At 35.5% G+C, this 25997-nt stretch overlaps 1 pseudogene across 1 annotated transcript; it reads right to left on the bottom strand.

Annotated features, from left to right (window-relative positions):
- Positions 1–25: 25 nt before the first annotated feature.
- LOC149807784 (3'-5' exoribonuclease HELZ2-like) lies at positions 26–25185 on the bottom strand (annotated as a pseudogene). Its single transcript, XR_016421468.1, has 10 exons — positions 21522–25185; positions 20697–20782; positions 19121–19258; positions 17160–17285; positions 16094–16462; positions 14969–15318; positions 8385–8699; positions 7117–7267; positions 6057–6224; positions 26–5506 (listed from the first exon to the last, which is right to left on the bottom strand). The product of XR_016421468.1 is annotated as a 3'-5' exoribonuclease HELZ2-like (transcript).
- Between the last annotated feature and the right edge of the window lie 812 nt (positions 25186–25997).

Here is a 25997-nt window from a genome sequence, read left to right as displayed (position 1 = left end):
TATCTAAACATAAAGAACACTTCCATACAATTAAGAGATGCTTTTTTTCCATATATATCAAGCTAGAAACTACAATTTATTATTTAAAATCGTATTCATCCATATATGAAGCGATATTTATAGTATAGATAAGATGACTGATTGTATGGTATATCACTGATAAAACATCAGACTCCTTTGGCAGCAATTATAAAAATATATCATACTGAATATAAATAACGTTACTACCAATACCAGGAACCAGCTCAATTTGTATTATTACTGCTACAATATAGTACCGAACTTGCTTGATACATTTGGGTATGAAATTAATGTAGTAGTTAAAAAGATTAATACAAATGTTTACAAGTATATTCTAAAGATGTGATTGTTTTCTGTTAGAAGAAAAAGACCCAACACCACATAATTTAAAAAAAAAACTGTTCAAGGTTTTAAGTGTACTCATCCCTCCCTCTAATAAACATCTTCACGTGTGATTTCATCATTATTGGATCCAGTTTAAATAATAAGTTATTATTGTCATGACATAAAAAGTATCAGCATAATACACCTATGCAATAAAGCACAATACATAGATAAAAAATATATACAGTCCTGTGTTTAACTTTTCATAGAAAATATTAGAGAAAATTAAATATTTAATATAAAGAGGCATTCATAAAAGGAATATTGTACGATGAATTAGTCTAAAACCAACATTATCATACAGGTCGGCAGTCATAAGGAACAAATACCTGGATTGTCTTGTTACATTATTGTTATAGATTTATTTGCCAATCACTTTTGTTTTTCTATTTCACATGGATAAAACATGAATAAAGACAAGCTTTTCACACAATATGGGTTTTTGATTGAACATACACTCGTAGTTGCAAATTCTGAGGTATTAAAACTGTAAATTCTGGGTAGGCAGAGACACATTTCCTTTAATATACCACATGCATGTGTAAATTATGTTCAAAAAGTCTGATTATATACCCTAGTGACATTTTCAAGAATTAATCCACACGAAAAACCCCATTCCATTACTGAATCTGTATTCAAAATATACACTGTACAAAAATGCTCACTTTTTGGAGAATTTGTTCTTTTTTGCGGGCAATACAAAAAGTTGTTTCCACTTGTTATGAGCAAAACACCATGAAAAGGATTATATTTTATTCCCTAATTTGTTCCTTCTGATGCTGTGACCTTCCCTTCACAAAACCTTGGTATTTATGAACCCGAGATGAAATTTTAAATTTGGCCTGCTACCCCTAATATATGTGCCTTCGAACAATAGATAGGTAAATTCCATAATTTAAATGAATTAATAATTCAGCACAGAGAGAGATTCATAACTATGTTAACAGAAATCACTAGGCAATTTCTGACTGTAGTTGTAAGATATCTGAGCAGAAAGTAACAGCTACTTTATATGCATGCATCACATCTTAATGTGAGTTATAGGCACCTAAGTACTATTCCTCAGAGAAGACACAAGACTTGGTTTCAGAAATTGATGTCGGACAAGTACCAGTTTATTACTATGTGAAAAATGAGGTCCTTGAGAGAAAATGGAGACCACCTGATGTACCTGCTGGTGATGAGTGGTCAGGGAACAAGAAAATTGTTGTTCCTAAGTCATTTATACATGAAATGCATAGTCTAGCCCATAACACTGTGGATTTTTGCGATACAGCCAGCATGAAACTAATTTTGTCTTCAATTATTTCCAGGTAGCCTAGTGCTTCTGGTTGAGAATATACATGAACACTATGCAATGTACAATGTGTAATAAGAAATATTAAATATATATAATGTATGTGAAGTACTCGAAACTGAAAATACAGAATCATGAATATTTGACCCAATGGAAATATTTCCAAGATTCTGTAATGTTGGCAAATGTATTGGGCTGCTGTTAAATTTATCTGTCAAACACACTCAGTACGCATTTTCTGGATGCTTTCACTAACCTGTGACATTCGGGATTGAATCATGCTACACACCCCACCCGATATATTTCCACTTTATGCCACTTGGGCCCGATAGGCTTGCGATTGTAATACCACCTCCACATTCGGACTGGGCCTGTCAATGTAATAGCGTATCCATATTTCGACTGGGCCCGTGCCATTGTAATACCGTCTTCAAATTCCATACTGTCCTAGATATATTACTCATAAACGTTAACGCAAGAGAGATTTTAAAAAATTACTATTGGTTGCACTATATACAGTGTCCCTCGACAAATATCTCTACCAAGACACCTTCTGTGTAACCACGTGTCCAGGTATTTTCAACTTACTCTAAACCAGAGTTTAAAACCTTGGATCTAAGAATTAAAATATATGTCCCACCGCTACCACCAGACTCTGTACCAGCAAAATGCAGTCCAGTTAATATTACTGAGTATGCCCGTTTCGTAACGAATGGTGGGTGGAGGTTCATTTGTTGACAAATGCATCAGTAAAGTTGCACATCATAACCATATTGTACCTTTAGCAGTTAAACAATGTCCAAAATATCACCATTATGCTGACGTGTAGGTCTGTATGTGATAAGTTTAGACAAAGTCATGGTTAGTACAAATGTCGTATGCATTCATTTTGTTAATACCATTTTGGAAAAAGAATTTTAGCGAAATCTTACACAAGACCGACATGATTTGTGAAATATTAACAAGACCGACTATGTTTGACTTCAATTGCAGTACAGTTTACTACTGATGTAAAATATGACTTGAAAAACTTAATGTGTTTCGAGGATTTAAAAAAAAAAACAATTTCTTTTGAAGCATTATGGGATTGCGAACTATAAGTAAGATTTACTTACTTCCGAAATTGAAATGCTTTACAACGTGCAAAACCACGCACCTCCGAAAATGAAGATTTGACAATGGAAGTGCTCCGATAAGCATCGGAAATATTGCGCAATACTAAAACACATTATTAACACACTTTTTGAAAGAATTATGCTTAGTTTGAAATTACTTCCAAGAGATGTATTAGACTGACATCAGTAAGTCATGTAAAATAACAAAGTAATGGGTCCATATGTTTGGGACTTACTTGTTCCTCGTAGCATACACACTTGACCACAGAGTTGGTCGGCGCAGGGACAATATCCAAAATTGGATAATAAATCACCAGATAGCAGAGTCGCTTATTTAGCGACTATGGTACAGAGGAGTGATGAGTTGATTGTAAGTTGGTAAATACTAACTCAAGAAGGAGAACTCTTTTAAGACTTTAACATTCGGAATAACATAGTACCTGTGTGACTGAATATATATGGACAATAATAATATTCAGATGCATTCATACAACACTGAGCTGAATTATGATAATGCTGAATTGAATTGAGTGTGTCAGCTAGGTGGGAATAATACTCACAATGACTTAGACTGACCGGTAACAGATGAAATCTCTGGGACTGTGTTAGTGATGTGTTTAAATAGTCATTTCTAACATTCAGGTCAGTTGGTTTGTTACTGAACTGAATTGATTTCAAGTCCGTGACAATAATGTTCAATCTGACTTTGACAAAAAATAATTAAATTTGATACATTATATTTATGAAGTGTTAACATTCAACAAATAATTTATTTCCCCTGAGTAAAAAGTGAAAAAAATAACTTACAATATTGTGAATTAAATCCAAAATAGTCATACAAGTTCTATCACAAATCCAAATGTATAAAATTCCAATTGAATTCCAGTGTTATTCCAAATACGTTCCATTGAATGTGTTGATGTGTATGTAGTCTCAAATTCGCTAATGCGCATGTGGCCTGAAGTGTGATGCTGTTCTAACAGTCTTATAATGCATCACAATAAAATGATTTTTTAAAAAAATTCTTCTGAATTCACTATAACTCCAAATTAATATTCCAGTCCAAGAATGTGATTGATGAGCACTATGTATTTCCAATAAATAATATTTTGAATAAACAACCCTTACATAATGCAAATCTAAACATAACTGAATGAGTTTCTTTCAAGATGTTAAGATCAGAACGGGTACTGTTTCAAGTAAATAACATTACATAAAAAATCTAGAACATTCTAAGACGTCAAAAAGATAAGGTCTATTACTAAAATTATAACAAAGAGCATGAAAAACATCTGGTACACAAAGTTTATCCATTGGTGAATTCCACTGTCCTAGACTCAGATTAAGATAAACATTTTTACCTCCATTAAGAATGATCCTAATATTTAATCTGTATTAAAAATGTATTAGCTGTGTATGATGTTGTTTACAAAATCAACGTCTCTGGTCTTGTGCACCATGAACTTGATTTTTGACTAAGGTATATTACAAAATGCACTTAAATATAACAAATAATCATGGAGAAAGAAGCGACCAAACAATAAAAATTAAATATACATGACATAAGTAAATAAACATTTTACCTCCATTGATAATGATCCTAATATTTAATCTGTATTAAAAATGTATTAGCTGTGTATTATATTGTTTACAAAATCAATGTCTCTGATCATGTGCACCATGAACCTGATTTTTTACTAAGGTATATTACAAAATACATTTAAAGATTACAAATAATCATGGAGAGAACAGCTACAAATTAAATATGACAGACATAGATAGGTGTCGAACTCTTGTTGAATACAATGTGAAGAGTAACCCAGAAATTGTGCGATTTCAAAGACCTTCTGATGATAGGATTATAAGTGAATACAAATATGATATTGGCAATAACTTGAACTGGCAATAGAAGCCACCTCAAGTATCCGCCTGGAGTGATGTCCATAATTTGAAACCTCCAGCGTCATTAACTCGTTCTTTTAAATTATTATGTCACATATAATCACAATCATGCAACCGGTGCAGACATAATTTACGCTTGCTACAAGCAAGGTTAAATATTTCATAAAATGTACCAATATATTTTTCACGCATCGTTTTTTGTGTACAGAACGCACTTACAAGTCATTAGTGCTCACTTCGACGTTCAGTCAATGAATTAACATTGAAGTCGTAAACACATAAACGAAAACTTCACCGTAAGTCTAAGTAATCGTTCCTTCTGTCTTCCTCTCGTTTTACATTCAGTCAATATTCAACGAACGTTAATCGAATATCTGATTATGCACGTCGTATAAGATTAAATATACTAATTTAACAAAACTGTGACTTAGAAGGAATCTTGTCCTATACTGTCCTGGTGGCTTACAATATTCAACAGACAATTTCGAATCTATTAGTATGAAAGTCATGCATGATACAGTTGATTTTTAAAAATACATGTATGGTGAAACAAGATTGTACCCATGTATGTTGTATGGGTAAAGACCGCGTGAAAAAAATCTAGTTTGTAAATATCTAAATAAATACTAAGCAGCCTATTGGCGGTTATTCTTTTCTGGTTCATGCTACACTGAGGTCGGCCTGGACCTTGTTGGAAATTCCAGAGATGACACAACGCAGTTGAAGGCCTCATACTGTTGCACTAACTTCTTCCAAACGCCATCACACATCAACAAGTTCTTGTTTCCTAAATGTAAGGGAAAATGTTTCGATGAAAACAAAGTTACATTATTACGATCTAGCAATGCAACTTTTTTTCATAAGATTAAAGTATGTAACGGTACTACTTCTACCTGAATATCATCGCAGCTTTCGTTGACATCATCAAACAATCGATACAGATACTTCATATGATAGTATATTCATAATTGTTTTTAAATTTAGAGATGAAGCATGAAGTCCTATTTATCTGAATGTAATGTTGCACACACACACTCCAACATCACTTAGGACAGGGACCGAAGTATTGTAGAGGACAGGAAGGTAAATTAATACTTTGGAATTTGGATTCTTCTTCTAATTATTGAGCTTGGAGGTGAATGCGGGGTCATTTATTTTTATATCTGTAATGGAAGGGGGGGGGGTTGGTACTGAGGAAGAAAAATTCTTGCATAGTGATGCTTTACTGCATATCATTTATATTGACAGAAAAGATCACAAATGCACTTCGTGAAGTTTACCTAACATACGAATAGATGTATGATCTGTTAATGTGGTTAGAAATTAGGACACCTTACCAACAATAATAAGTCCTCTTTTGGCCCTAGTAAGTGCGACGTTTATCTGGTGACGGTCTATTATGAAGCCAAGGTTCTGAGCACACCATCCCAACGAAGGGGTTGCTTCTATCTCATGAGCTGGTAACGACCTGACTGTACTGAAGATGAGGTAGTCCCACTCTCCACCTAAAAAATACGTATTGGTTCATCAATCGTATACATCATTTGTTTATATATGACATCAACCTGCTGGTATATTGACAAATCCCATCCCCTACCCAACAGTTGGATCCCATCATCAAATGACATGCATGATTCACCTGGTTAGGATTAGTGAGATATATATTTGTATGTGGATGTTATCAATATGAATCACACAGTCAGCCATTGAATTATGGGATTGATCATCGGTTTTAATTATCTGGATAGCTTACGCTTTAACAGTAATTTTAGTTATCTGTGCAAGAACAACAGCGAGTAGAATACTTGCGGGCCATGCAAAATCCTTTAAAATTTGGTTTAAAAGATTTACAGTATTTATGTTTTGATCTCACATCATCATTTAGTAATTAAACCAGTCTTGAAGTAAGTATGACCCTGGGAAATAAGAAAATAAATTTAGGCAGCACAGTCAGGTCTCTAAGGTACATGTATACTGGTATTCAAATGTTCTCTTCATTTAGACAATTTTCCGATGGTGCTTCAATAATTTGCCGGATAAACGTTTACGGGATTATAACAAATTATATCCATTGTCCAGGAACTAACCCTGCATTTCTGTTTTACAGTCATGTACACCATCCATCAGATAAAAAGCTATGGACCAGTCATATTTGATTTCAAATAGCATCCTGAATGGTATCCGGTGCAGCATGTAAAATTTATTAATATAAACAGGGTGAAAAATATTTTTGTTAAATTTTCTCCTTCATGGCATGTAATAATTCTAAGCCATTCGAACAGTATGCATTCAACTCATTCTCTAATGATCAAGGAACTCGCAATGTTATAACGTCCGCCATGGTATTCAACGGTTTCTTATTGCAGTGAAATATGATAAAATCCTCTAAGTAGATACCTTGACTTGCCACAACGGTGTTGACTGTGAAATTTTCATACTTTTTGAGCTTTTGCCTCAAAGCGTGGCATTGTGCGTTGTATTGAGAAATAACATTGATGTTCTTTACATCAACTTTTTCCTCTTTAACCATATGTTTGAAGATCTTCACCTACAAGAAAGAGTACATTGAGGTTACCTTTGAATACATATTTCAGCCAGTTGTAACTATGCAACGTTGTTGCAAAGATTGAAATAAGATGAATGTTGATGTTAACTGCATTTTTCTCCGCACCGTTCCTACAAGTCAAATATATATAGATCTTTTGTCATGAGCTGTAACGGTGTTCCTGCCTTCACTTTCACATTCGTATCTATGATAAAAATTACAAAGCGTTTTCTGTCAGAAGAAATTTTTTTATGATTTTAAGACAAATGGAACGTTCACGCAAAGTGCAAATGTATTAGAGAATTAAATGATTCATAATTACACCCGTTCAGAGGCAACTTTATTAGAGAATTAAATGATTCATAATTACATCCATTCAAAGGCAACTTTATTAGAGAATTAAATTATTCATAATTACACCCATTCAAAGGCAACTCTATTAGATTATTTATAATCACACTCACGGATCAATATTCTCAATTTACATTTGTCGATTTAGCCTTTAGTTGAACAAAAAACTTTCAAAGTGACAAAATGAATCATTCAGATTTGCCTGGAGTAAAACATTAGATATAAAGACATGCCTAGCTATATAGCACTTCAGTTTTGTCTACAATATTATCTGCATTCCGGAATTACAGAATCCATGACCCTTCTGTACAAAATGAGTGATTCTCCTTTTCAGAAATTTTAAATGGAAATGTGATTTAAGAATGATGAGTGTGTTCAAGCGTTTTTGTATTCGGAAGGCGGATAACCCGATTCAGAACAAATCGTTTATTACGTTAACATCGTACAGGTCAAATGTTGCCAAACTTGCTGAAACTTTTTCTGATTTGCCCTAGCCAACCACCGTCCCTTGTGGCAAGCTGATGCTGAATAAGGACAATGCTTAGGTCGAAATTAAATAGTAACGGAATATAGCGATTGCTGATATAAATAGGCCAACATTTGAACAAAAACCGATTTAAGAGAACAAATATTTCACCTCCAATTAAATTTCATGAAGTCAATATTTTGTAGATTTTATCACAAAATATTGACTTTCCTCTTTTGTATTGATAGTTTTATTATTGCCCTAAGCTATTCATTTAAAAAGGACCAACTGTCATGTACGTACCACTTGTTTCACCTCTTCAGGATTACTTCTAGACTTTTCATTTCCCTCTTCTGTCGAAACAGTCAGCATTTCCTCCCTCCCTTCAACGTGACAGAAAACGTGAGGCACATTAGAAACTGGCCACAGTCTAAGAGACGGAAGTGTTTCTTCTCGTACCAACACAGACTCTGCGGTCTCCAGTTCCTTGTCATAGAATTCGTCCGAAGGAAATTCACACAGCTGTGGATGCTGGTATTTAAGAAAAAGGGTGGCATACGTTGGAAGCTTAGATATGTTTTTTATATGCCTTTCACCGATATCGATAACTAAGACAGTAAATTGTTAGGTCATTGTAGTAGTTACACTTTCAATCAGCTTTGAAAGTGTCGGTTATGTCTCGGTATCACTTGGCGTAATTTAAATAACATGAAAATAAAATGTGACAATTGGTAGTATTTAGTACACTTTTGCTTGAACCGTAAAGTAGTAAACTCACAACCTTATTACATAAGCAGTGAAGCTTGATTATTTATATTCATGCCAACGCATCTGAACTTTTAACTTCCCTCATTTTATTTGTGCTTTGCATCGATAAGGGCAAACATAATTGTCGAAATGAGGTTATTTCTGCTGCATAATAAATTAGATGACATAATGATTGAGATGTTTAGCTGATAAGCTCTGTAAGGAAAATATATAACTGGGTCCTCAATTATGAACTATAGGCAGTAAATGTTTTCTTTCCATATCTGGGGAAGCAGAAGTTGACTTTTTAATAGACGAATGATTATGACGTCACCCGAAAGCCAAATGACATTTAACTAATTCCGACAGAATTTGGTGCTTAGGTATGGAAAATAAAATAGACATGATTAGAAAGCGTACTTTATGACCTGTATTAGTACATGGAGCATGTACATATCAGAAGCAACGGGTGACATGACCTTTGTGGTAACTTATGTCGTAGAACTGGTGCCTGTTCTGGATGATTTTATGAAGCCATCTACAGAGTGGATTTTTCGTTCTTGCATTTATCGGGTTTTATTCAATGTTATTTATCTTCTTCCTTTTGACCGAAAGAAGATTTAACAATCAGGAAGTGTACTTACTTACAATTTGACCACTTCCGGGTTGAATGACACTTTCTATACAATCACATTGACTTTCATTCAAGTTACTATATGTTGTCTCGGGCTGAATACAGGAGTCATGTTTTGATGCTTGGAGCCATGCTTTACTAGAACTGCATAGCTTACATTCATGTCAATGGGACTAACACAATTACTTCGTCATACGTTGTTTAGGTATAATGTTGTTCGGACTTGCTTTCTCAGCATATTTGCTTTTTGATATCGACATGTTCTCTTTAAGCATAGTATTGCCCATTTTTGCTTACGTTTCGCAGTAGATATCTAAGGAAGTTCATTATGTAGTTTACAATTAAAAAAAAACATTAGTCGAAATGAAATAAACCCAGGTGATTGTAGTGGAGTATCATGATATTGTCCTAAAGACATACATGTTTTTTCGCAGTATTCCTTTCAACATGTTCAGCACGCACATTTTTCATGATTTATTGAATGAGTCCGCCTGAGCGTTGGCTCGTGGCCATCTTGATATTATTCGTCTATAAGTAAAAACAATATTTTCCTGTAAGTATGTGTGTTAAATGGATACCCGTTGTGGGTTTATAATAATTGCCTATCCTAAATTTGACAATACATTCTCAATATCTGTATTTAAGTCTGAAAAGATACGGGCTTAAAATGTTTCCACAACCGGCTATCTTGAGTATTTGTTTTGAAATTACCAAAAGATTGTACCCAGATGGAAGTGGTCTTCAGAAATATATTCCCTAAACACTACCATATTTTGGATGAGTGTCTTCGACACATTTAACGGTGCTATTTGTTTTCAGCCACGACACACAATTGGCCTCCAGCTTGTTTGTTTACACAATTTCAATCTTTTATTTACGACAGGAAACAACTTTTGATCTCAAAAAGGTTTTTCTTCCAGTGATTATTTGTGGTCTTCATTTGCAAGTTACTGCACTGCCACACAGTCCTGTTGTGAACACAAGGCTATATCCACATTATTATATGTCTTTGAAATGGAACATTAGTTACTTATTCACATTGCTGATTTCCTGACTTTGATCGAAATTGATGTTCCGATCATATAGGCATTTCGTATGAAACCAGTAATAGCTTTTAAACGTGTTATGTCTCGACAAGGTTAAAATATTACCTTCTTCCAACTATATCGCCCATAGTTGAAGTTGCAGCAACGAAATTTACATACTCCCCGGTAATCGTTTGTTCACACGAAGTTATCAAAAGACAACAGTGAAATGGATGTCGTACTTGTAGTCGGTAGGAATTTCGCTATCTAGCGATAGTTGTGTGATAACTTACAGAATACAATTTCAGCTCCCCTATTTCGATGAGCATAGAAACTTTTGAATAGTAGTAATATACCACATGCTACTACAGCTTTGCATTATTTTCCGAGAGTATCGAATCGAACAAAATCCTAATTTAACTCATACGTCACAACCTGCATACTAGTTCCTATTCTCGTTTCGGACACGACACACAACGCTGATAGAAGGTTGACTTAGTTCTCGTTTTTAAAACGTATTTTTAGCAGCCTCCGATGGTTTGGTTTCATCGAGTTCTAGTGTTCTCGTTCCTTGATATAATCGAGTGCTATCCGGGAAGAGGGGTTGTGTTAAATTTAGCTTCTTTTGCTACTAGCTTGCTTACCAATGCTTATCTGTATTCCCCTTTATTGTTCAGATGGCAGAGTAAACATTGTCTTCCCCTTTTAGATCCGGATATGTTTTACGCAAAATTGTTATCTTTCGGAGCATCATATAGCTGGGATGGGAAACTGTGTGTATAAAAAGTCTCCCTGGGACACTTACCTTAACGTCTTAGCCTGCTGATGGTGTGTACCCACAGACCATTGTCCGATCTGTGCATTTAGTCAAATGAAGTGTGAGGCATGGACGAAAGTCGCTGCACTAATAAATGGAGGATGAAAGATCTCCCATTCTCCCCATCCTCATCGGGAGATCTCCTGTCTAACCAGAGAAGGTTTGGATCATTCACCTTTGGGGCAAGAAAAATGATTCTGTAATTCGGAAGTATCACAAGACCCGATGATTCGATGTCTTCAGTGCTGATTCGTTATGAATAATATGTCCTTCCCTAGGGAGGAAAAACACACCAAAAAGGCCCACAGCTGTGAAGGAGGAGCAACACCCTTTTAAGAGCAGTATCTTGGTGAACATAGCTAGCTAAATGTGCTTTCCTGAGAAATCCGGGCGGCGTTTTCGCTCCAAAACTCTGTTGGATTTTCCACCAGACCGTCATAACTGGACTCGTCTTTGTCTGGTGACTGGTCAACGGGTACAGGTCACTTGCCACGGGCCTCCAACATCGGTCACCATAAATTGGTCCAAATATTAGTCTGGGGAAAGGAGTTGATACCATCAGGTTCTATGTTACAGGTTAATATTGATGTGGTTAGTGAGATGTACTCGACACGCTATGGATACGAATTAGATCAGCATCACATTCCTTCCCTATATCGGTTTTTAATCCCTACAGATGTGGGGAAACCATATCTGGAAAATAGACAATTCCGTCCCTCTGATGGCGCCATAAGTGTCTTCAATGTATGGCATATATTACAGACGGCGGACCCGTTTCGTCATCTCCGGCGGGGACTAACAGAAATGAGAGGGACCGATACTCTCCCCCTGGACGGTGTTGAATGGATGGGAAACGTTCTCGTTTGCACAGAATCTTTACTAGTAGGGTACGTCTAATCACCCTCTCACTACGAGGCGTTTAGTAATGACAACACGTTTCCCACGTCACCTTCTCCACGAAGGCACTCAGTAGGAAACATTCGTGTTCCTTATTGAAAGAGAATTCAGGAAACCAACGTTGTCTTCATTATATTGGAACTGAACGGGTGCGCTGATGAATCCGTAGCGTCGGTTCCACCCCCTCCACTAACGTCCGCAATTTCCTCAGACCTGTTATGCCAGTTATTGGAGGATGAAGACGTATGGATGATGAGGTTTACTGCATGTATGTGGCAGAATCGCTCGAACTCTTAGGAGAAACATAAAATATATTTCCCGTTTTGTGAGACTATCAGGGGCAGCATCATGCCCAGACAATCTGTGGTGGTACATTCCACTATGGTCTGGGAACTTAAGGTAAAGTTTTATCGGGGACAAGAGGTCTTCAGACGGCAGGTAGGTGGTCTGTACCTCCCTCACCCACTGAGATTTGACCGCTGGTTTCTGCATGGGGCTTTAGTGTTTACTGGCCAACTTTCCCCAGTAAGCCTCCTCTTTGGGCGTTGAGGAATTATAAGCGGGGATTCTGATTGGGACCTGAGCTGGCCTCCTGGTTTAAACCTTGAAGGAATTGAAACTTAGGGCCCGTACAGTCGTTGCAATCGTCTCGTAGGGAGATCTAGCGCACATCAATTTGCTTTTGAAAGGATGACATTCCATAAACGACATTTTGCCTTGGGTGCACATATGCAAGGACTTGTTGCCAAGAGACTTATTGTTCGGATAATGGCATTATAAAATACTGATAAAGTTCGATTAAAGAATTCAGGAGTATTGAATACCATAAACGCTTTTAAGGTTCGAACTACGCAGGATTCTTGTACAACTGCAAAGCTTTTAGCACTCTAGGTATGTCTGAACATTGAGACCTCTCCGTGAAATAAATATGGATACAATCATTGTGCACACGTTAATGGAATATAGAGATGGCATGTTAAAGTTACGTGTTCATGATGTCATTTAAACTGTGTTGTTCAGAAAAGGGAAACCAAAATCAAAATTTCACTTAAATAGGAAAAATGTATTGATTTTACTCAGTATATATACCTTTGTTAGGAAAACAATAATATTCATTTCTTAGCTTTCAAAAAGTGTATATTATATATTATAAAATAGCTCATGTAAGTGCAATAACACTTGAAACAAGGTTTGCCATTTAAGAGAAATGTCGGAATGGATAGTCATAATTAGTAACATAGTAGCCTAGCTGCAATTAAATAATTATGAGGTCTTATTTAAGTGAAGTGGTGTCATAGAGGGGTTGGTCATGTACATATTAAAATTAACAAACCTGAACCATGTACAATAATAACCGTATTTGCTTGCTTATTTCAAGTTAAATGCCAAATAATTTTCGAAAAACTTGTAATTAGATTAGATTTTTTGGAAAGCGGTTTTATTGATTGATCTTAAAGTGAGTCGATGCTGAATGTAGAAGTTAATGTGATATTGTATTTTTTTCTATCTTTAGTTGCAAAATATTATGTATCACTATATCGAAACAAAGGCGTGCGGATGATATTCCAAATATAGCATAGAAATAAAATAAAATTATTACCATTTCATCATCATGGACTTTATAATTACATATGTCTTCAAGTTATATCAGTGAATGTTCGCAGAAGAAAGAAAGCTACGAACTTTTTAAATCTCGTCGTTGTAGTGATTATCAATTAACATACATCGTAGCAACATCATATAGTACAAAACATATACCTACAATAATCAATAATGTCTAATATAACCTAGCTATCCCAAATTTACTGCCAAACGTATATATATATATATATATATATATATATATATATATATATATATATATATATATATATATATATATATATATATATATATTTGTATATAAATACGTTTGGCAGTAAATATATATAGCTGAAAAGAGTTGATTTAAAGCTGAAAGTTGTGACATAAAGAGTTACTTGTGAACCTTGCAGCAATTAAACTTGACACGAGTTAAAATAAAGTAACGCATGCGGTCAGGTAGCGGGACCAGTGATACTGGGATCTGCAGCCGGCCCTAAAATATCGGTAAAATGGTTTGTCTGCATCTTCGGTAGTCTATTCCTCGGCAAGATGATCGTTACTTTTCTGCGTTTTGTTTGCATGTTTGAAAATTGTTTATCTTTATTTGTACGTTATTTTCGATCCAATTTTCAAATCTATTTACCCATTTGTTCCAGCTTATTTCTGCGCTTATTTTATCAGCATCATAGTGAAAAGAATGGAAAAGCAGTAGAGTCTCAATTTTTAGAATGCTCACAATGATATTATAATAAGATAGCAAGTGACCCGAAAAACAAATACCAAGAGGAAACTAATATGCAACTGACGAAGATACAGACTGTTTGACAGTGCTGTATAAATACTCCAAAGTTTCTTCGATATTGTAACGTTCTTTAAATGATGTGTTAGTAAGGTACAAAATACTAGAGACTGACTTAACACGGCAACCTTTCAATTTTTTATTTGGAACATAGCTAATACATTAAATCACTTCATACAGATGTTCTCCAAGTTGCCTAGAAATTAACTTTGCAACATAAGACGGATATAAGCAAACTGGAGTTTACAAACTTAAGGAAACGAATTGCTTTTATATTGTTTACTGTGAGTATAAATGATACAGCTATTATTTAAAACAAATTCTCTACTGACTTTGGACAAAACTTAATCTCATGTTCGGTTTAATGTATTAATAATCTTTTGCAAAGCAGTGTTCAAAAAATATCTTAATATGAATTAGAGATGAATAAGTCAAAATATAATCGACCGATCTGACAATGAAATTTGTACTTGCCATTCGGTACTGTGTATTCAGAAACGTAAATTGTACGTTCCTTTCATAATTGGTGAGTTTCAGATCCTCGGCATATCTTTCAAACAGGGACTTGATCATCCCCAACTTTGCTGCCGCTCTGCATTTGATGATTGGCTGTAATTGCTTGTGATCTCCAATCAATACCACTTGCTTAGGTTTGTTGGCTATTATAGGAGCCATGCACTGAGGCTCTTGACACGTTCCAGCTTCGTCAATTATCAGCTGGTATATATTGGTCCCTGTAGATAATAATACAAAACACGGCACACTTTGTTAAAATATGTCTACAATAAACAGTACGTCAATTAAATAAAACCTTTAAGTGCTGAATCAGCTTATGAAGGAAACGAAGTGGTTCATTCGATTAGGCAAGAGAATTGTGTAGGCTATACATTGGATCGGCAGGTCTAGCTGAATATAATCGGTACATGCAGATTTGGACAAATGGAAACCCAAGAGACCCTAAAATCATACTGTTAGATCCAAATGTTGCTATGATCAATAAAATATTTTATACTATATACCGGAAAGGACTTTTAGATGTGTTCCATTTTATCCCATACTTCGTTATTTCCGATTTCGTTATAAATTGAGTGTACTAGATTTAACACCGTTCAAAGCAAATCAGAGCCTTAAATACACATTACAGGCCCACTAGATTTTCATTAATAAATATAGTTTTTCTTATCTCTTTAGTTTTAAACCTGAAGATACATAATACAACTGACTTGTACAGCGGACATTTCTTAAATATTTGTATTTTCTTCTTTAAATTCTAGTAGTTTTTGTTTTACACTGAGGACAATTCTTGAAAACAGTAAAACTTGTTTAATGAAATAAACCGTTATTATTCAGTTTTACAAAGATAAGAGCCAAGAGTCCGAAATCACGCATTTAAACAAAATTGTATTTGCTGGCTACGAGTAATGTTAGTAATAAACCACAGTATCATATATTTTTCGCATCTTATATTATTGACCATGCAATAAACCCTTTAGAAATATTTTCAATTACCCATCAGCAATTTTGGGCTCGTAGCAACACCTGTCGTGCACAAGATGATATCATGCTGTTGAAGCTCTTCCACTGTTGCCTTGCTAATCAGTGATTTGTATTCTAAAACTTCCTCGTAATGGGGAATGTAGTCCTTCATGGAGAATTTGCGATCAAACTCTTTAATCTGTTCAGCGAATGGTTTATCATCTTTTCTTATTAATTGATGGACAGATACATCATGTAGATTCTGAGCTGCTTTTAGATCTCGCATTGAGCGTCTGGATGTAAACACTGCTCCTGGTATAGGGTATTCCAAGGCCTCAATAGAACGACCGTACAGTCGGACAATGTCTGGACAATCGGCTTTAAGATTATCTCTCATCCAAACTGTATGACAGGAAATAACAGAATAATACATGTGCCTAGTTGATACCCAACTACTTTCTCTAAATCCTGCATACACGCATCGGAATAGCTATCCCACTTGCAAAAACAAATGTAAAAAATAAAAAATGCTGCAAACTTACTTCTTAAAAAACAGATGAACTAACATTCAAATTGGAGACAAATCTTATTAATTGCTTTTTTAAGTTAGCAACACTCAAAATTACTTTTACATCTTCATCAATTTGTGTTCCCACAAGATAACACGTGATACGTACCATTGTATGACAAACAGCTTATGGTTTTGCTATTTACTATAGATAATAAGATAGCACAGCTTTTTGGTAAAGATGACGGACAATGTAAGTCAGTACTAAATAAGGATTCGCGTGAGATCATGTTTATGCTGCTGTACTGTTGTTGTACAAAATATCGATGGATACAGCTTTTACCAGATTTAACTACCTTTGATCAAAAATACATACATTTTCAGGTATTACCGGTGAGATTTATCTGAAAGCACACAAAGAAGTTTAATCTGTAAGAACTCCATTGGAGAAAAAATGTATTAACTCTGGTACATGAAGACAGGATATAGCATATATATGTGTGTTTTGAGCGTGAGTTTAAGTACGAGTTTAAATATCCTTGGTGAATACAGGCAATGGGTGTAATGAAGCATCGCAGTGATTATACTTACTCGCAATATTATCTACCGACTTGTTAGATGGTCCGCAAAAAAGAACTTGTTCCTTCTTCTTTACTTGGGAATTGATCTTGCTAAACAGGTATATCAACTTGATGGCAGTATAAGACTTTCCTGTACCTACAAGAACATTATTGGACGTAAATACAAATGACAATGGAATGAATACTGATATCAACCTGAATAAACCATCCAAGCTTTGTAAAATAACTTTGTGTGGATATTGTACCAACAAAAGGGTCTCAAATAAAAAATGTGCAGAAGAGAACTAAAATGCTTTCAACAAAGATTTTGAAATGCAAGTTAATTCACATCATAAATCATTCTCTCACAAATATTTTGAAAGATTACATCTGATGTGTATTAATTGATTAAATGCAAATTAAGCACTATCGTGTGGAAAATAATAATGATAATAATAATAATAATAATATGTTATGTATGTTTAATTTGCATTGTTTGTTAGCTTCCTATTTTTTTATATGACATTATCTTCTATTGTAATTTAATATTGTATGTTGGACTTGACCTTGTCCAAAAACAAATTCGTTTTCTACTTGACCCAAATCATTGACCTCTTTATATTCTGTAAACAACTAATACGTAGCTAAACTATTCTCCGTGTGTATGGGTTTAATACTGCGATAATTATTAATAGAAGTCAACATATTTATTTGGGTCAGGGTCCAGGTTATTGGAATTCCCGTATAAATATATTTGGCCAATATGATCATCATCATCAGCCAATATGATGTACTCCACATTCTGTATGATAATTTTAGTAATAGACCTTCCAATTTTAACTAAGCTTTTATCTTCTAAACATCTTGCACCTTCCAGATTGAAATTTTCCATTAGGTAATAGTGTTAGTTGTGACATGAGGTCAACTAAATGACTATGCAATCTTGCTACTTGAAATATTATGTAATCGTGTTTTAAGATCTCAGCAGAATCAAATATACTATTGTTGCTTGTCCAGTAGTTCATTTGGGCTGGAATTTTATTTATTTAACTTATTTATTCACGGAAAAACAGTGAAAGTTCAAATAAAGACTTATTTTTATTGTAATATTACGATCCAACAAAAGACTGTTGGTACATCACATAAAGACCGGGCCACCACAGCCACATCAGCACTTTCAGCATTGCATTTTATTAGGATTTCCACTAAAGTTTATTCAGAACGTAAATCATTAGGACTTGCGTCTGCAATTCTAGAATTATTGTCTGGAACTTAATTCGCAAATTCACAATGCCGTACGTTCTTATTTTTACATATTCGCTCTGTATTCAACGAAAATAAATTATTTGTTGAATTTTACAAGCTTGTCGCTTCTCACTCTTTTTATTGCTTCATAGAGTTTTGTTACGGAAAACGTTTGCTATAAGCATGAATATACTAATATTCAATCTTTCATGGTCGAAATTTATACTATCATATTAAGACATAATTCCATAATTTAATAATGTAATTTGGAGAACAAATGTATCTTAAAAAATTGAACATATTGGTCTTGCATGTGTGCATCCGCGATCATAGGTAAAAACGGTCCTCCAGCAAACCAAATTACACAACGAATATAATAATTAATGTGTGACTTGCAGCTAGTGAGAATCACATAATTCAACACAGTTACAAGAACATCATAAAACAGTGTTGTATATGAACACAAATAGCTATATAACCTTTGTCACCATGAAAAAAATTACCCCACAATAATTTTAAACTAGGCAGGAATGGTGACCTGGGCTTACCACCAAGACGATTATGGGATTTGTGCTACCCGGAAATACCCGACCATCCGGTTAATTCCCTATCTGGTGCCCGGAACCGGTAACTGGCAAAATTTCCTACCCGATGATCCCAACATAACTATATCAAATAATACAATACACCTGCATAATACAATTTTTAAAGATCTGCAGTAACGCTGCCTCGTTTCAGGAAACGTACCCGGTGGACCTTGAATCAATGAAAACGCTGATGAAAGGGCTTTGTCAATGGCTTCATTTTGATTCTGATTGTTTCTGTTCAAAGATGAAAAAGGTACTTCTCTTGCACTCAAATCTGATACCCGACTATGTTCTGGATCTGTAACGACAAGGAAAGTGCCATTTTTGTTTGAATCTAACAGAATCACGCATACACACATCCACAGACATCCCTTCAGATCTACTAAAAAGGTTGTTGCAAAACAATTTCTTCTTTGTGCCTATATGTACAATTTTTTTTAACAAGAAACAAAGATTGAACATGAACAAAACACACACAGGCGCCAGACAGTCAATTATCCGATGCCACATCATAAAAACATTATCTGAAACAAACTAAATCGAAAAAGTAACAAAAGTGGAAATTAAAAAGAATCAAAATCAACTATATTCCAATAACAGACCAAAGTCTCTAAGGCATTTACAATACTGAGAAGACATTATAGATAAGTCCGAAACAGCACTTTCGAAAAAGAAGTTCCCTTTTAACCATGCTGTCAGTAAGCATGCGTGTATCGGTCAGCTCGAATTTTAGCGGTGTTAACTTTTGTAGCTTTCAGCTTTTACATTGCAGATATAACCAGAATAAAGATGTAATGTGTGATGTGATTTGGATTTTTAACGTAGCTTTAACAATTTTTCAGTCATATCGCTACGATGTCTGCAATGTGGCAGTTTATAGTGATGTCTAGCACTGGGGCATCATGCCGCAGACATGTAGCATGATGTCCCACCCAGTCACATTATCCTGACACCGGGCCGACCAGTCCTAACACTAACCTCTTAATGCTGAGCGCCAAGCGAGGCAGCTGTTAGTACCGTTTTTGTAAGTCTTTGGTATGACTCGGCCGGGGATCGAACCCACGACCTCCCGCGTCCGAGGCGGACGCCCTAACCACTAGGCCACCAGAGCGGTACCAGAATAAAGAGGAAAAGATCCAATCAGTGTATGAAAGTTGCTTATTAAATATTTATAATAATAATAATAATAATAATAATAATAATAATAATAATAATATTATTATTATTATTATTATTATTATTAGCTACCAGTGAGTGGAACTAGATACACTGGAAGGTCAGAAACTTTCACACGGTTGTTTAAATAGTGAAGTAGAAGAAACTGAAGATATTTCTTTAAGGCAACTTCGCTTATTGTTCAAATCCGCATTATTCAATATTTCTCTTGTCAGTATATTTCCATTTTAGATTGAACTTTGTGAATGCATTTCCATTGAATAGACTGAAATACCCGGATGAGCACTTTTGGTTTGCAAGCTTCTTATATGGCGCTATTGAATCCTTGTTGAAGATCTCATCGGAAAAAAATCGCTTTGAGCTAAAACTTTAGCAGTACGGATTTTAATTTGTAAAGATATATATATTTCGTACTAAAAATATTGGATATTCGTGCACAGTATAGAGAAAATGAGTAAGGTTCTGCGTCAGTTATGTTAACTATTTTCAATGGAAATTAAAGAATAAAAGAATGTCGATTACTGTTCAGAGCATGTACATTACCATGTACATCTACGTACCTAACATTGGAATCATCTTGCCGAGGGCAATCGCCTTTGCTAGTACACTGGCATCGTCTAAAACATGAAGACAGGACTCTGTTCTCCTGTTGTAATAAGTTAACTTCATAAACAATGCCAATTATAAACGTAACTTTTTTCCATAAAGTAACAGGACATAATATATATATAAAAATATCTGGCTGAATCATTAAATCAGAACAACTGACATTTTCCTGCCATTTATTCGCTTTCTCAAACTTAACTATAATTTTTATGTAAAAATGTCAAATCCGAATTGATAAATTATTAAAAACCGTTTATGAAGCTATTAAATATTACCAACTCAGTGATGCAATATTGCTTTAGAACATAACTTCGTGCAAGTTTTAACAAACATCCAGATTAGGAAAATATTAGTTCCAGGATACAAATATTATATCCGGGATGAAACACATCTGTGTGTGTGTGTGTGTGTGTGTGTGTGTGTGTGTGTGTGTTGTAGAACGAGTTTTATTTACAAGAGTTAATAAGTGCAGTTAAATTAAAAGATACGATATCTAATGAAACTTTATACATAATTCAAAAATAAATTGATTTAAAACGATTCTAATTGGCTTTCTAAATCTCTTGAAGCATGCAATTTGTCTGTTTCCCCGCATCTTTATTAGCATTAAATAGTAAACATCTAGAAGTTTAATTTTTGAAAGATAAAAGTAATACGTGTTTTAAATTAAAATTTCTAAGAGGAAAGTAAGGCATAGTTTTTACTTCTCAAATTAAAGTAATGACTTCTCAAGAGCCGCACTAGCACTTTTCATTTTTTTAAGGATACCTTCAACTTACCTATCAACATCAGATTTGATTAACATTTCTACGCTGCATGGCAAACGACAGGTTCCTCCCGAACTAGTTGGAATGTCTGGAGTATCAGGGTGCAATTCAAAGTCAACCGATACAAATTGTCTTGTATTCAATGTTCCATGGGTTGCACTGGTAGAGTGTCCATAACACTCCATTTCTGCAGTTTCGGTCTCAACCGATGCAACCTCACCATGAGCAATCCAATACCAATAATTGTGAGTGTCAGTGTCAATGTTCTGATTTTCAAAAGTCGTCACCTTGGATCGAACACACAACCAATCACGGGACTTATTTACTACAGGCTTTCTCATTCTGCCATCCAACTCATCATCGTCGGTCACGTAATCTCTCCTGTCTAATACAATATTTCTGACTCGGCAGAATTTTAATGGGATTTTAAACCTGCCGCGAAATCCATCGAAATCTTTTGTGAATTGGACTGAAAGGTTGTTAATAATGAATGAGCCCTCCTCAGTCACCGCAGATACAGCGGCTTCCATCAACACAAGCGGAATCCACCGTCTTTTATATTCATCCACAAGTTTATACTTCGGGATGGTACGTAGTTTTGAGTAACGATAGAGCCACTTCACAGGATCATCGGTATGATGCAAGCAGAAGTGTATAGTTTTAGTCATTTCAAAGATCTGAGGGCGTGGTGTCAAAAGTCCCCTTTGAAAATCTGCTGATATCTGTACCGTGACTATCTGGCCGTAAGAAAAGGTTTTACTAAAGGATGCGTATGGTGCCACTGCTTCCCGATTGCGGAAGTCCTCCGTACTTACGTCGTTGACGATATTTTCACGATCAGGTATATGCGAATGATGAACACGATTTGCTATATCTCTGAGCACTTGTGTAAGTTCATCCGGTCTGTTAAGGACCAATTTATCGAGTCCAGTTGCCCAGTCTTTCGCAGGGACAAAAACGAGCTCTTTGTGGGGGTCAATTTGTCTTGCTTTGGTGTAGTCTAGATAAGGCAGTCTATGGGGAGTGTAGTGGCGATCATAAAGTCGTTTTCTCCATTCTACTGTGACTATATTTCTTTTAGTCTTTTCATCCTTTGTAACAGCTGCACTTGTGGTGATATCTAAAAGTTTAAATGGCAGAAGAAACGTTTTAAACTCGACCAGATCATATGTGATTAGAGTAATACCCTCATCAGATACACCCATAATTACGCACGTGCATAGCTAAGGGTGAGATCTCAGACTCTCAGCAACAATCAATGATTGACATTTCTCTTCGTAAATTTCAGCCCTGAATATTTTTTCGTTGATGCTACAGCAGACCCTCTCAATGTCTTGCTGTGTATAGCAGCTTTGCTCGTTTCGTAGCATGCAGTGTACCATTCTATGTACGACCATATCTACATAACGTCGTATCGGTGATGTGAAGTGTGTATAAGGATACACCTTAGTGATGAAGCATTTTGCATCCACTGGTATATCTTGCACTTTTGATGAACATATATAAGTTGCCTTATTTTGTATTGACAACCATTCGTGAAGAGCAATGAATTGCAATGGATGGAACTCGTCAATTTTCATCAGTTTACTAGCCTTTTCAATGTCTATCTCATAATTTGTACATAAGACAGATAAGAACGCATCAGATATGTGAACCACTCGGTCATCTGGACTGCCAAGGCAATTTTTAAATGACGGTGTTTTATCCTCCATAAGTAACCTATCTTGCACAGAAAGTAATACATCTACGATCCCTTCGTATTCGCTGTACCAGTTTTCTATGTCGGATTTTGATGGAGAATCCTGGCATAATAAAGGAACCTGTTTTGGGTATACCTTCAAAAGCTTTTCAGCGACATATTTGTTTGTCTGTATCATGAACTCCTCGACTAAAAAGTGTGCTTCAAATGTGTCAGAGTCCTTCATCCTGATGGCGAACATAGCATTGTCCAGCCGTTTCTTCCGGAGCTCTGTGGCGATTTTAAAAAGTCGCTGTACGTACATGGTTATAGTAGAATCAAATTTATTCGCTTTACCCTCCAATATTTTCTGCACCTGGTTGTATGAAAGCTGTACACGAGACTGGATAATAGTCTTGCACATGTTTGGGGAGCCAATCATTTTGCCATCTTTATCGAAATAAAAGAATACTGACAGACAGTTCCTTTTCTGGTTGGGTAATAAGCTGAATATATTTTCGCTGAGAGGTTCGGGTAGCAGTCGTCGTGGTTTTCCTATGTTTGGATAGAAAGTAGTAACCCTCTTCTGAGCATCCACATCGGTGCGATCATTTTTCTTTATGACTGTAGTTATATCTGTAACATGAACGCCCACGCAATCTCGATCTTCGTTGATTTCAATGCTCAGTGCGTCATCCATGGCTGTAGCATTAACGGGATCAACAGTAAAAGCGTGAAGATGTGAATAATTGACTCTATCTCCGTCGCTCTCACAGTTTTGACTTCGGTCACAGTTGGATAAAATATCCTTTACATGTTCCACTGTCTGTTTTCCATATATATTCGGGACTCCATACATTGCATCTAATACCTTTAAACTCGTATTAATGTCCGTGGATCCATTAGTCAAAACTTGAACGGCTGCTCCAAGAGGATACTGGTAATGTCTGCTCCATGTTAGAAAGGCCACGATAAAAACAAAACTGTCTCTGTTTTCATCAGGAACAAATTGAAGTCGTTCGAAAACGAGTTTCTTTTGCTCACTATTGTAACGGTAGACATCTACAACGTTCTTATTATTTTTGTGTGGACTTTCTTCTTTCGCGTGACTGTTATAAATATGAATCTTAGGAATAGTCTTGCACAGTGGTATCATTACATGCCCAGCGTGATTATCAAGAACGCAGACAAACACTGGACGCCTCATCTCTTTGAAACGATGACAATTGACACGTCTTAAAACTTTTCCATACATTTTCTCTGGGTGTTGGTTTTCGTGTCCTGCATTCAGTATTTCCACAAAAACTTCATCCCCTGTGAAGGTCTGACCTGCTTTGGATCTTCCGGTGATTTCAATTCTCTTTACATTCTTCCTGGATTCAACTGGGATGCAGAACGCGTGATTTGGAGTCTCAATATATATCGTACATATGATGTATTTGTCCGGTGATTCTCGAAGTTTTTCTTCCATTTCTTCCACATTACTTTCTTCTGAGTAAATTTGTTCCTTACTCAATGCCCTCGGATTAAAAACAATCCTGTTCAGATCCAGACCCTCATTCAACATTTCATAATCTAATATCGCATCAGAACCTTTGCTAGTTGTGTTATTGTCATGATATTGTAAACTCTTCTCGAAATATGAAATGTCATTGCCAGTATCTGTTGATGTTGTATTTTCCATTGTTTTCCAGCACAGTACTTGACACTGCCGACTTTAAGATATTACTGGGTTAGTGTTGTTTCTTGATCAGTGACCTTAAAGAGCTATAATATGTTTACATGGAAATGTGAATTAGACATAAGGATATGTAATATTGTTTACATAGACGGAATGTAAGATAGATAATTAATATAACGTTTGAAAGCTATATAGATAATGCAGATAAGCCTGTATAATAGGATTAATCACTAATGACTGGTCAAGGTATAAGATTAAATGAAATTTTGCTTAATCATAATTTCGTAGTTTTAATCAAAACGCCATGACATACTATTTCTCACCCATGCGACACAGAAATCTAGTTGTTTTCCTAATGTTACTTTTCTTACCTCAGTCTAGTCATCTCAGACCAGTCGACGTGCTCAGAAATACTTTTAAAAAAAGAAACCCTTGTGGTCTTCTGCTGTGCCTGACGTAGTTGTTCAAAAATCAAACAACAACAACAAATATATAACAAAAACATAGTAACTTAAGGTCAATCAATCTTTGAGAACACACCATACAAAAACAATTCGAGAGAGTCAAAGACACACACGCATATGATGTCGAGCTTTTTGGTATTATGCTAGCTCGTTCCACACAGCATGGTAAATTTTGTCGTATATGCAGGCCTAGCTCAGTACATTTTCAGGTCAGTATCACTGTTAGCTACATTTAATGACGCTGACCTAAAGATTGACTGTGCTACAGATAGGATAACATCCTCAATGCTGTGTGAAATGACATAAAACACTGATCCATGCACACAGACTATATACCTATACACTTAATAGCCTCCCAACCCTCTTCAACAACTACGGAAAACTTAGTAATAGCCAGATATATATGTCAAACACGCTTTATTCTAATTTTGTAAAGCATCTCGATTGTGCCCCAGTTGAATCAAAAATATGCCTACAATATTTAATGGCATATAATGCACATACCAGCCAGAAGGAATCGTTTATCCGTCAACACATTAGTCCATAAGCAAATTTCACTGTAGCACTTGCCATATTTCCAAGACAGAATTTTTTCCAAAGAATCCATGAACTTGAAAATTTAGCAAATGGTTATCCGCTAGGGTCCGTATTTGGAGGGTCTTTTT

Source organism: Sinohyriopsis cumingii, chromosome 1 (genome assembly GCF_028554795.1).
Source record: "Sinohyriopsis cumingii isolate HCF-2022 chromosome 1, ASM2855479v2, whole genome shotgun sequence".
Lineage (NCBI taxonomy): Eukaryota > Metazoa > Mollusca > Bivalvia > Unionida > Unionidae > Sinohyriopsis > Sinohyriopsis cumingii.
This window is presented reverse-complemented; position numbering and strand designations above follow the sequence as displayed.